This window comes from Mastomys coucha, unplaced genomic scaffold (assembly GCF_008632895.1).
Source record: "Mastomys coucha isolate ucsf_1 unplaced genomic scaffold, UCSF_Mcou_1 pScaffold9, whole genome shotgun sequence".
NCBI classification, from domain to species: Eukaryota; Metazoa; Chordata; class Mammalia; order Rodentia; family Muridae; genus Mastomys; species Mastomys coucha.
The window spans coordinates 25,508,661-25,522,796 of NW_022196915.1; the positions used below are offsets into that span (position 1 = coordinate 25,508,661).

A 14,136-nucleotide genomic window follows, 5' to 3' on the forward strand; every position below is an offset into this window, starting at 1 on the left:
ACAATAATGTAATGAGTCCACCAGCTCTAGGAAATTCTCTTATCTCTGTCTCCACTTTCCTTAAAGGAGCACAATAATTATAGATACGAATGTTGCATTAAGCTTTGCATATGTTTTAGACTATGAACTCAGGTTTTCATAAGCTATGAACCAAGGGCTTTTATCCACCAAGCCTTCCCTCTAAGCCTGACTTTGACTTCTGATTTTTTCATCTCTAACTCCTCAGTGCTAAGATTTAAGGCGTGATGTATTAGCTCAAACTCAGGACTTCATGCATGGCAGTAAAGCACTCTACCAACTCAGCTACATCCACTTTTGGAAGTATCCATCAGTGACATACAGAGGCAAGGATAGAGGAGCCTCATGCTGACCTCGGCATTATTGCTGTGAAGAGCAGCACCTTCTGAAGTGCACCTCACAGAGAACACACAGGAAACAGTAAGGCAATAAGCCACCAACAGGAGAAGAAAGAACAATTTAAATAGAAGTTCCGACACAGACCTGTGTACTAGTTATGGAGATCCAACATGGCCTTTATACTTTTGCATTGTATTGGTTGGTTGCTATTTTGTTGTTGTTGTTTCTGCAGGATGGAAATCACATTAGACTATTGTATGCTTCCAAATGAGCTGCATTTCCCAAGAGTCTTTTCTGTACATTGACCATGTCATCTCAGTTTCTTTTGTAATCAAGATAATCAAAAGTCAAGCACTACATTTTGGTGGCATGTTTGTGGTTTTGAAATGGCTAATAGCAGGTATTGGGATGGAACATATAGATTGGATAGCTAATATGCTCAATACTACCCTCAACATATTCATGCACTCAGAAAGCAGGTAAGCATTTATTTTCTTTGTGTGCCATTTATATTTTAAGTACAGAGGTTCAAGGCTGAACAAGCAGGCCAAGGTCCCTTTGCTTAGTGCCTCAAATAAGATTCTAGAAGATGAAATCACTTTCTAAATCTAGGCAGCGGTAGAATGACAAAGGAGAAAGTCTTCTCTCTCAAACAGAGGAAAGGTACCAGCTTTTAGGAGTTAACCTCCACTGATACAAACTGAATGAATTTTGGGCATTTAGAGTAGAAGAATGTAAATTTATTCCATTTCTTCTTTTTTTCCCCTGTCATTATCTACCTTGCTGCCATGCACATCATCCAGCAAGCAGACTTTAATAGGATAAGTCACCTATGCTTTTTCTTCCTAGCTTCTGATTGTGCTTGGTAAATGGCATACTGCAGAAAGGGATGGAGGGTCAGAGGTAGAAAGAGAAAAGGGAACAGAAGACCTTCAACACACTTCACATTGAACCATTTCTTATTGCTCCCACATTTAAGTGGACCCAGGTTTTGCCATTTCTTTCTCTTGGTCTTTCTGTCATAATGTAGAAACATTTATTTTTGTTTCTTCTCACTCTGCACCTCTACTTTGTCCCTGAGAATCTACCAATGCTTAAATAACCTTATGGGAAAGCTCTGAAAATACTTATCTGCTAAGATTTGAAGTGAAACTACCAAGGTGAAGGGCACTGAGCTTGTTTCCCACTGAGCATTTGCTCAAAAAAGGCTCTTGTTACACTGAAGACTCAGCCTCTGTGTATGTGAGCAGGGTGCTATGGGATTATAATATTGCACTTGTGAGAATGTGAGGCTTATGTAACAGGTACTATTGAGTACTTTCATCATAGAAGTAATTGTAGGAATAATCTGAATCCTTCTGTGACATCACGGAATGAATGATGATGATGATGATGATGATGATGGAATGGTGATGGAATGAAATAGAGCTCTTGGAATGTTAAATATCAGAATGGTATGAAATGGAGATGTAGAGAAAACAATGGAAGTAAGTGATTAACTCTGCTATAGTGTACAGAGGTTTTCAATAAAGGGAGATATTGTTGAAAGTCCTATATATAACCTGGTATGTAAATGACATCTGCTACATCCAAAAGGGAGTACTTAATCAAGGACTTTTAAATAGACCAGGGAGAATAGTACAGGAAGAAGAAATTATATCTGTAAAGGAATGAGGGCAAGCAGACCTAGATCTTTTTCTAAAGGTGAGCTCTACTAAAGGCAAACAAATGCAGACTAGAAAATGGACCATACAATGTTATAGACTTATAGACTTTTCCATAGTAATCTGTCTATGTCAAGTTGAGCACTGATATTTTGTCATGTAACTATATGAAATAATTGTGCAACAGGTAATTCAGTGATATGATGTATATTTTAAGAATGTAAATCCTTAGCTTAAGTGAACGACCAATTAGTTAGGTAACAGCCTGCTTCCTAGTGCCTCTTCCCTCCCCCAGTGCCTCTTCTAGTCCATAGCCTCAGGTAACTAAGGGATGTTCTATGACATCCATTCTCACTTGCTGTTGCCCATGTATCAACCTGGTAAGAAGTTTTAATATGGCTCTATGAACAGGAAGAAATAATAAAACAGAACTAATATCAGGAAGACTTTTAGAAGTCACAATAGAAGGCAAAAACCTGAATGCCATAGTAAATTTTTCTCAAAGTGTAATTAGCAAGACTGTACAATTGAAAAGATATGAGATGTAGCATTTCTTTCAAAGAAGTGTGTTGAGGAGAGGCAGACTGTCTATACAATGATAAAGAGGACAGATGGCAAGGATATGGAAGGGAGGCAAGTCGGGACTGAGGCTGGTGAGCTTAAGTTTGAGAATGCTTGCACAGATAAACTTATGGAAAGCTCAGTGGCAGTTAATAGTTAAACTGTGGGTCTGGAGCTTAGATAAAGGAGAGGATGAAGATATGCCTTTGGATGTCATCAGAAGCAGGGGAGAGAGCTAACATAAGTTTATCATAAGGTAGGGAAATGCATCACTAATTGTCAACAACTAGACATATATAGAAAGAGATAACCACAAATGAGAACATACCTCTACCAGAATGGACTATTGACAAGTTTGGGGGCATTTTCTTGAGTAATGATTGATATACAAGGGTCTATGTCAATGTGAACACTGCCACTGTTTGAATGGTAGACTTGGGTTTTATAGAAAAGCAGGCTGAACAAACCTTGGGGAATAAACCATTAAGCAGCATTCCTCCATGGACTTATGGTTTCAACATCAACCTGTGCCTCCAGATTCCTACCTTGAGTTCCTGGCCTGACTTCCTTTCATAATGGACTACATGACCTGAGAATTGTAAGGGGAAAACACCAAGGCCTGATGCTGTGATGTGTTTGGAGAAGAATCCTAGCATAGCTGTCCTCTAATAGGCTTTACCGGCCTATTAGAGACAGATAACAGACACTTATACCCATTCAGTGGACTGAAGTCCGGGACCCCATTGAACACCTTTTTTAGTTAGGTTTGGTGAACATTTCCTCATAACAATACATCTTATTAACCAGGCCAGAAAATACCTGAGAAATGCTACACAGGCAAGTGGCTAAGGTGAGAATTACAGGTCAAAAGACCCATAAGTAGCCATCATTAGAGTGACCATTATCCTTGTTTTTTTTTTTTTTTTTTTTTTTTTTTGAGATGTCCTACTAATAGGGGTTTAAGTGAATATAAAATCTAAGTCAGGGGGTTGACAACAGTACACACAGGTCTGAGTACAGCCTTGTACCTTCATCCTTGCTAGAATCTACTCTTCTTGTATCTATGAAACATATTCTTCATGAACTCAAATGTTTCTAAGAATTTGTTTCCAGAAGTTTTGTGTGATTGTTTTTAATAATAATGAGGTTACTCTTGTGGTTGTCTTATCTACTTGTGTGTGTGTGTGTGTGTGTGTGTGTGTGTGTGTCTGTGTGTGTGTGTGCTGGCCATGCATGTTTTACAGGCTCCCTTTCCATACAGCTGATTTTCCGATGCTGATATCGTAAATTTCCCTTCTGTGTTTCCTTTCAGCCCTCCATTCAACCCCTATTCTTAGCTTTTGTATATCAATAGGCTAAGATTAGATTAAATTGATCTGAGACAGTCATGAGTATGTCATATCTGATGAATTTGAAATCTCTACAATCAATGGTCAACTTGATATTTTGATTTTCCACATATCCTGTGCTGGGTTTGGTTTTGGTATTGTGTTATCATTTTAATTAACACTATTGGAATGAATAGAACATTCCCACAGGTTTTATGAAATATTGATTCCTTGTGGGAAAATACTTAAACATATGAAGTCCCATAGGAGCCTAATTTAAACTTGAGAACATTCAATTAAAACAGATCCTGTTTAATTGGTTTGAAAGACAATCTTCTTGGGAAAATATTTCATTAGAGAAATGGTATTGAATAGGCATGGTATGATAATTTGACAGTGTTAGCCTCTGGTAAAATATTTTATCACAGTTGAAGATACCCTATCTACTCTTGTGTGTTTCTTTTTCTGTCAACAGCTAAAATGGAACTGAGAAAACAATATGTATAAATGCATGCACAAACACATACAAATTTAGATAAATCATATTATCATATGTTCATCATTCAGTCCTAATGTAGGGAAACTATCAGAAACCTGGTACCAATTATATTGCCTGAAGGTTTCTATTTCAGTCTGACTTTGTAACTCATAAAAACTGGAAACACACCAGCTAGATGAGTTTCATCTCTGAATATGCAGAAAAAGCCATAATATCAGGGCTGAAGAGGTGGTGACAGGCAGATCCTTAGGACTTACTGGCTAACTAGTCAAGTTCAGCCCAGTGAGAGAGACTGTCTCAACTCTCTCTCTCTCTCTCTCTCTCTCTCTCTCTCTCTCTCTCATTTTCTTTGACCTCTTTGGCCTGTCCCACTCCCTTTTTCTTTCTCTCTGCTCTTTCTCTTTCTCTTTTCTCTTACACCGCCTCTTGTTTGTTCCCTCTTTCTCTGTTCTCTCTCTGTACTCTTGCTGGCTCTCACTGGCTCTTGCTCTCTCTGTGTGTCTCTCTCTATCTTTCTCTGTCTCTCTCTCTCACACATGTGAGAAAGTTAACTAAAAAGCCAGTACCCTTTACACTGGTGTCTAGAGTACTTAGTAGGGTAAAGCACAGTAAAACCCCAGTTGTCTCCTTGCTCCATTTTCTATGTCTTCATTTCACAACTGTTCTAGATCATTTGGAGTGGGAAGCACATACTTGTTTGCTGCAATCTTAAATGCTAAGTATATAACCAATCTTTTTTTTCTGAGGATGAATTCCTATTTGCTCTCAAAATGATGACCATTTACTCCTGTAGCCTCTTACACTGGACCAGGAATGCCTGAAAGTCTACTATTACTATATGGTCTACATTAACTCATACCCTACCCATGTCTTAGCAGTTCCTTACACCTGGTGCTTTGTTCTGTTAACCCTGTACAGGAGAGGCAATGTTTCTACTACTAAATTTGCAGCAGAAATCTAGGAAGAAGGAGCACAACCTCATTCTCTTCCCCTCCCATGTCAGTGCCCAGCATGACAGATTATTATGCAAGGTTTTATGACTGTTCATAGTTCCCTTTTATTCTCCTCCTCCCCTTTATTTGCATGGGGCAGCATTGTTCTGAACACAGTTCCCATCTTATAATTACCTTTTGACATGAACAATGGTTCTTAAGGCATGGCTAACTATCATTGCTGTGTGTAATTCTGTGAAAATAGAGGAGAACCGATAAAATCGGTCAAGAGAGAGTACCACCTGAGATGCATGGGCAAGCCCTGCTACATGATCACAGCTGGTAGAGGTAATGACTTCACTGGGAGCAGACATTATTCAGGCAGATAAAACATTCCACAGCATTTGAACTTTACCCAAGAGTTTCTTTATGTGAGCAACTTGCTCATTCTTAATACATTTCCTGGTTCTACAGTAATGCATACATAACTACTACAGATCGCTTGCTCAAATTTGTCCCTCAACATGTGAAGTCCAGGAAACTTTGAACCATCTCCAAGCTGATCTGGGAGACCAAATTCTAAGTTTCATGGCCAGAACTAGAAAGATGAAAGATTACAAAGAAGATAGGAAGGATGGGAAGGAAAAAGGAAAGAAATTCCAACATGATAGAATAACTTGTACACTTCGGATTTCTCCAATATCTATCGAGCAATTGCTCTATAAAACACAACCCTTTACTACATTAAGAATATTTTGAAGTCACAGGTAACAAAATCTGCTCTGGTGGATTTAAACAACAACAACAACAACAACAACAACAGAACTTGTTAGATATGATAGCTTAGAAAAAATCACCAATATAGCCAGAGCTATTGTCTCTGGAAGATACTTGCAGACAGCACTGGGGAAGGTTCTTGCAACAATTGTTAGTGACAGTTCTGGTGAAAATAGAAAAAGATCTTACTACTCTTCTTAAGAGTGAAAGTTCCTAATCCTGTTTACCCCTTGGTCACAGGATATCCCAGGGATGTTCCTGAGGGAGATTAAAAGGGGATGAGGGCAGGGGAGTCAAGACCAATAACAAGAGATAACCCTCCAGTTTAACTGCTGCCAGGTTTCCAACTTTGCATTGCAGTATCCATGCGACTCTCCATGTCTATTCACTGGCCTTATCAAGCAGCCAGCAACATCTCTACCTACTGCTAAGAAAATACAGGGGGATAGAGATTCACTCACTTGCAAAATTAATAGCTAGCCTATGGCAAAGCCCTGAGTAGCTTCCTGCCACACATAAACTTCCTGTTACTCAGCAGGATAAGAAAATAAGTGAAAGCTTTTTACAGTCAGTGCTTTCATTTACTCGGTATACACAATATAGTGAGCCCATAGGCTAAAATACTAAAATGATTTCATACCAGGAGGTAAATTGTCACATCCTCTCTGGATAGCAGAGATTACCTATCACCTCTGGTGGGTTGAGGACTCTGGTCCTGGCTCTAGGCTTCAGTTCTCCAAACAAACAGTTTACAGTTGATACACAAGAAAGCTGCCAAGAACATGTTCCCAAATTTTGCCTGGCCTTCTTTCTCATTAGTTTCTGTTGGTTTCAAGCCAGTTAAATATTTTGAATTGCATGAAGTTGTTTCTATTTAAGTTATAGGAAATAGAATACTAGGGCTTTAAATAATTGGTTGTACTTTCGATTGCAAGATGATATGAGCAATATTCAAAATAAAATTATCTAGGCTATTGTTTCACTATGGGTCTTAAAGAAAAATCTAATAAAATAAATTTACCTCTTGAGCCAGAGTGTATGCTTGAATGACTTCCATTTTGGTGCTCTTTATTACTGAACATTCTTCCTAATTTATTAGGAACATTAATCTAGTGTGAATATGTGTGTATGCTTCAGAAGAAACACAGACAGACAGACAGACACACACACACACACACACACACACAGAGACAGAGAGACAGAGAGACAGAGAGACAGAGAGAGACAGAGAGACAGAGAGACAGAGATAATGTATAGAGGGATAAAATTATCCTGCAATCATTAGACAGACTTAAGGAGGGCTGGGTTCTAAAAGCTACTTCCAAAGACAATCATAAATCACACGGTGTTTCCCCATAAAATTCTAAGTTTACTATCCTCAGTTATCATCCCCAAAGATTATGGTGCTTGCTTTGTATTCTGCTTCTACTTTTCCATGTTATAATACACTAATTTAAATGCAGGTTTTGTTTTCTGCTTAACATCGTTGGTCTATCAGACAAACACCTGTGGGGAAGTATAAATTTACCCATCTCTGTACCTTGATGGGAAGGACTGAACTAGCCACAATTATCAATTTGCCCTCAAGGGTTATCTTTTTCATCATTCATACATTAAAAATACCACTGAGAATTACATTATCATGCTTTGCCACCTGCTGTGCCACTACTATCATTAATTGGACATGTTCAGCTATATCATGAGTCACTCATTCATAAATCCAGGAGAATGCTGCTGTTCTGAAGTGCATGAGGATGATATGACTGTAGTGTGCCACCATGTTTTTAAGACCCAGAGAAGGCTCTTCTTATCAGGGTACAGTCAAGTGTGGGTTACAGCCATTAATTATAGACTGATTAGAAGAGATTTCACTCAGTGGCCATACATGGATGTGCCAAAGGGATTCAAATTGGCTTTAACTATACAGTTAAACAAAACCACAATCAACTGCCTCAGACAAGAGTTAATGTTAGAGTCACAATAAAGGGCTCAGAAAATCTGAACTAAATAAATGCCAGCAAGCCACACACATTTCTTTGTTCTGGAGAACAATAGATAGATAGATAGATAGATAGATAGATAGATAGATAGATAGAGATACCAAATTGGGAGATAAGGATGGCATGTTCTCCATTGAACAAATAATGCTCAGAAAGCACATTTTACATGGTCATCATGTGGTTCTACTAGAGGGTCTGTTACTAACTTGTTTCTGAAATGTTATGAATGGTGTCTGAAAACATTCCGACAGTAACCAAATACACAAAGAAATTGACTCACATTCAGGATTAATGTGTGAGAAGAAAGTTTCTCGTACTAGTCTGGTTAAAATTATTCCAGGATCCCCAAATCAGGTTAGGCTCTGTCTTCATTACAGTTTCTATTGCTGTGAACAGCCATCATGACTATAGGAACTCCTATAAAGGAAAACGTTTGAGTGGGGCTGTCTTATAGGTTCAGAGGTTTATTCCATTTTTAGCATAGCAGAAAGCATGGTAGCACACAGGCAGACATAGCATAGTGTTGGACAGATAGCTGGGATTTCTACATCTGAATCATAGGCAGCAGGAAGAGAGGTCTAGCTTGAGCGTTTGAAACCTCAAAGCCCACTTCTAGTGATACACTTCCTCCTACAAAGCCGCACTTACTTCAATAAAGCCATACCTTCTAATTGTGCTGCTCACTATGAAAATATAGAGGACATTAAAATTCAAGCCATCACAGGGAAAACACATTGGTCTAGGCTATAGTATCTTATAGTGTCTGGCTCAATGACACACTCAAAACTACTACAATTGCTTTCTTGAAGTATACCTTTTTGAATAGATTCAGGGTCAATGAATTTAACTATCTGAATGTTGATAACACAAAAATGCCCACATTTAAGTAAGTTCAGTGTGTGTGTGTATTTGTGTGTGTGTGTGTCTGTCTGTATTTGTGTGTGTGTAAATGAATATATCTGTTTAAAGAGAGATTTCAGGATCAAAGGGGAAGACTTTGAGCTTGTGATGTCAACAGATTACCATTCAAGTGATACAGGTCCATAACAGAAAGAAACATTAATATACAGATATGAAAACTGAAAGAAAGTAGAGGTATATCCCAACAGTATACGAGACTGAAGGCCTCCATAGGGCTGGCTTCTTTCTTGGTGTTGAATCCAGTTTCCCAATGAATTATATAACCAATGGTTTCTTACTGGGGTTTTCTGTAGGATTCACATAGACCAAATATTGTAATGCCACTCTTCCCTTTGAATATCATTTCTGAGCCTGGGAACATGGAGCTAGGAGGACAATGAAATCACTTGACAATAGGCAAAGATTTGGACCAGGGGATGCACTAAGTTATCAGGCTACCATACAATTAAAGCCAAGGAATGTTCCTAAAACTGCCATTAGTACTGACTGTTCACTGTTGTTAGCAGAATTTCATTTATTCTAAGAAGTAGAATTAATACAGAATTTGGAAGAAAAACACATTCTGGTGCTTTGAAGAAAAATTTCCCCCATATTCTCAAAAGAATTAGCACTATTAGGAGGTGTGGCCTTTTAGGAGGAAGTATGTCACTGTGGGTGGGCTTTGAGGTTCACAAGCTCAAACCAGACCAGTGTCTCTCTCTCTCTTCCTGCTGCCTGTCAATCAAGATACAGAAATCTCAGCTCCTTTTTTAGCATGATGTCTGCCTGAAAGCTGCCATATTTCCTGCCATGATGATAATGGACTAAATTTCTGAACATGTAAACAAGCCCCAAATAAGTGTTTTGTTTGGTGGCGGTGGGTTTTTTTTTTTTTTTTAAGAGTTGCTGTAGTCATGGTATCTCTTCATAGCCATAGAAACCATAACTAACATACATGATTAGATGCTTGTGAGATTTTCAGAGGACAGCAGAGTTAAATTTCTTGGGGGGGAGGGGAATGAGCAAAGGTAATGTCTAGAGCATTGGATTCCAGCCACTGGTTTCATCGTCTGTTCATAGATCTTAAGAAAATTGTATCTAAAGGCCCTCCAAACTGTATTCCCTTAAATTACCTAAATAATTTCTTTCATACTGATCATACTTCTTCAAGGCCATGCCTAACTAAGAACTGTGTACACATATTTCTGAAGGTCCTTCTATTTTAATATTCACTTTGGGCTGTTCTCTGATATGAATTAAGCCTTCATACTCTGCTAACTTCCACATGCCTGTATTTAACTATGAAAGAAATATTTATACAGCTTAGAAATTTCTGTCTTCTGTTTCACCATCACTAAATATTTCATTCTGAAAAATCAATCAGGAGGTACAGGATGTTGAGATACCCCAATTCGTTTCTGAGCCTTCTTTAGTAGAAATGGATAAGTTGTAAAATGAAACTGTAATCTCTGTTGAGACAAGAAGTCCTTTTTAATAACTCCAAGTACAGCTTATAATCATTTCGTCACATATTCTTCACAACATATCAGGCAAATCAAATCAGAAGACAAAAGAGTGCTAATCCCTGAGCAGAATTACATTTTTAAATAAGTCAACTATTTAAAATACATGTACTTCACAGACTCCCAACTGGAACTGTCTGATTTACTGGCTTTGGAAAAAAATCTCAAAGGAAACCAACTTCTTTGTAGACAGTTACATAATACAGAAAATTGATGACATTCTACGAAGTAATTACTAAATTACTTCATTAAATTTTACACCATCCAGTAAAGAAAAGCAGGAAGAAGGATGTCACTCTGTGTAATAACAGAGCAAACCAAGGCACAAGGGAATTGTGAATTATTCTAAAGTAACACACTTAAAGAGTATTTTAAGATTCAGATGCAGACTGGTGTAAATGTTCTTGTCACAACACAAAAACAAAATTATTTTAGTACATTTTAATGGAGCATGAGAAAGAACTTTTATGAAGGAAATCAATACATTTTCAATCAACCAGGAGTAATTTACGAATCTAGTAATGGTGTCTATAAAAAGTAGGAAAATACTGTATGCTTACAGTAAGCCTTTTATAATTTAAATGAGGGCTTAAAAATTCAAAAGAAACTAGAAATGTGTGCTTATAATTTGATCCTTTTCACTATTCTGGAATAATCAGATTGGGTGAAGGATACTGCTGACCTAAACATATCCATATACGTTTTCTAGCCTCATATCCATGGGCCCACGTATGAGGAGCAAGATGCTAAGACATGGTAAAGTCACCATTCAGATTTCTAGATTACTGATACACTCAAAGATGAAGGTAAAAGCAGAGAACCCATTAAAGCCATCTCTCCTCCTGCTGAGATGCTTCTTGAACGTATTTATTCTCCTTTCATTATTCAAATGGATGTCTCCCTTCTTATGATTGATGGAGACACCAGACCTCTCCAGTTTTCATTTATTTTCTCCTTCATTCAGTCCTTTATCAAGTATTCACTGACTGGATCTTGTGCGACAGATATTTTCCAGAGTGTTAGGCACACAGGACAATTAACAAAAGACTCAATCAACCCTTATACTTATCAGCTTAAAACATTTAAAAGGAGACATAGACAATAAGTGAATAGATAGTGAAATATTCAGGGAAAAAAGATAATATCACCCAGTGATATTAGTACTGTAAGAAGAGGGCATCCCACTTGGTGTTTGGGAGTTGATAGAGATTTAAATGTAGTCAACAAACAACTGATTGAATGAAGCACCGATCTAAAGGGGGAAATAGAGCATCCATGTGTATTTTGTTATAAATACTATTCCAAGTAAAATAAATAGGTCCTGAGAGGTACAGGGAAGCATATTCCCAGCATTTTTAAAGGAAAAGTAGGAAGATATGTTTTGTCAGGAAGCAAGAGAATCAATCTTCTGTAAAAGAAGAAGCCAGAGGACACTCAGGCAAGGAGTGAAGCATAGAGTCCTTGGCAGATTTAGATTAGAGGAATGGGGTGTATAATATTTACATGTTAATTGCCACTGTGAATATTCACTGAAGAAGGACAAAGATTGAACAAGCCAGTGACTTCTTAGGAGGTGAGGGTAGGCATATCCAGGAGATGACGCTCTTCCCAGTATAGAGTAATCTCCTTATTACTATTTGACTCTGAAACCAGATAAAGCTTAGATAAACATGGGTAGAAATTCTGTAAAAGCCAACTGCTTAAGTGCCTCTCACAAAGCACCTTCAGAGTTCACAGAGGGGTAGTCTAAAATCAAACTTGCAAATCTTAATTTTATTTTTCTGTAGAAAGTGGAGAGGCATTGGGAAAGGGTTTCACTGTGAACTTCAGGCTGGTCTTAAATTCTAAATGCCGCTGCTGTCTCTGGAATGCTGAGATTATGTGCTAGCACCACCACACCCAGCTTATTTGATAACCTGTTGACATCATAAGCTGAATGTCTTTTAGAGAGAACATGAAATATATCCATAAACAGAACCACTCTACTCACAACACTGAGTGAAAAGGGCCATGAGCTTTTGGCCAACCTGGGAGATACATGGAACTTTATCTCAAGAGACAAATACAAAAAGGGTAACATTCAAATTATGAAGAGGCATGTGAACTGTCTATACTTATGCAAAGGGAACTATAACATTTCCTTTCTCAATGTCAAATCAACAAACATTGTCTCACTTGGTTCCTATCAAGCCATTAAAGAAGCTGTGTCTTGGGCTAGTCCTCCTGTCCTCTTTTTGAATGTTCTCACAGCAAACCTCTGGCTTTGTGAATTATCAGTGTACCAGCTTTCTTCTTAATACATTGACACAGTGGATCCTTGCTTAATATCAAGAATATCACAAGTCCCCACTATCCCGATTACATTTTAATCTATCTCCAACTTGTATCTCTTGCACTAGCTTCATACATTTTAGAGCAACAGCCTACAACCAAGCTCCTTTATCTTTAGATTGAGTTACCTTGATGTAGGATATTCAAGTTAAACTCATTATCTTGTTATATTAAGAACTTGGGGGCGTGTGATTTTTCACAGAGTTTGGGGAAAAAGATTCTTGGGGGCCTTCAGGGCAATAGGGGCCTGCATCGCGGATTGGGATGCAGTGGATTATCTGCCCTGCACCTGTGATTGGTGCCTAGATGATACCTTCCTTCCCTCTGGAGGAAGCCATGTTCAGGTCGAGCGCCAGGATTGTGAAGCCCAATGGTGAGAGAAGCCACATGAGTTCGAGTCTGGCATCTCTCAGGCACTGCTCAAGCTGGAGATAAACTCAGATCTCAAGGCACAGTTGCGGGAACTCAATGTCATTGCAGCCAAGGAAATCGAAGTTGGTGGTGGTCAGAAAGCTATCATAATTTTTGTACCAGTTCCTCAGCTGAACTCTTTCCAGAAAAGCCAAGTCCAGCTAGTTCATGAATTGGAGAAAAGTTCAGAGGGAAGCATGTAGTCCTCATCGCTCAGAGGAAGACTGTGCCCAAACCAACCGGAAAAGCCACACGAAAAATAAGCAAAAGCGCTCTAGAACCCGCACCCTGACAGCAATGCATGACTTCCTTAAGGACTTGATGTAGGTAAGAGGATTCCTGTGAGACTAGATGGCAGCCTGCTCATAAAATTTCCTTTAGAAATCTGAGGCCAGCCTGGTCTACAGAGTGAGTTCCAGGACAGTCAGGACTACACAGAGAAACCCTGTCTCGTAGAAACCAAACCAAACCAAACCAAACCAAACCAAACCAAACCAAACCAAAAAGTTCCCTTAGACAAAGTACAGCAGAACAACATGGAGCACACGGTGGAAACTTTTTCTGGTATGTACAAAAAACTCACAGGCAAGGATATTAATTTTGAATTCCCAGAGTTTCAGTTGTAAAGAAAAAGACTAAATAAAGTGTCATTCATAGTAGACAAAAAGAGGAAGAAGAAATTGAGGGCGCTATACACATTGGTTCTGGGTTCTTACTGGATGTTAATATTCAGACACTCAAGTCCTCTCTATAAACTGCAATGGCCTTAATATATAAACTACACAAATTTCCCTATATGACTCAAACCACATCTAGATCACTTAAACACCTAACATTCTACACATGCTCCATA

At 38.4% G+C, this 14,136-nt stretch overlaps 1 protein-coding gene and 1 pseudogene across 10 annotated transcripts in view; one reads left to right on the forward strand and one right to left on the reverse strand.

The window, feature by feature from the left end:
• Nrg3 (neuregulin 3) overlaps window positions 1-14,136 on the reverse strand; it is a 1,082,533-nt gene that overhangs the window by 487,422 nt on the left and 580,975 nt on the right. The gene's annotated exons all lie outside the window — the stretch shown is intronic.
• On the forward strand, window positions 13,209-13,981 carry LOC116085335 (annotated as a pseudogene).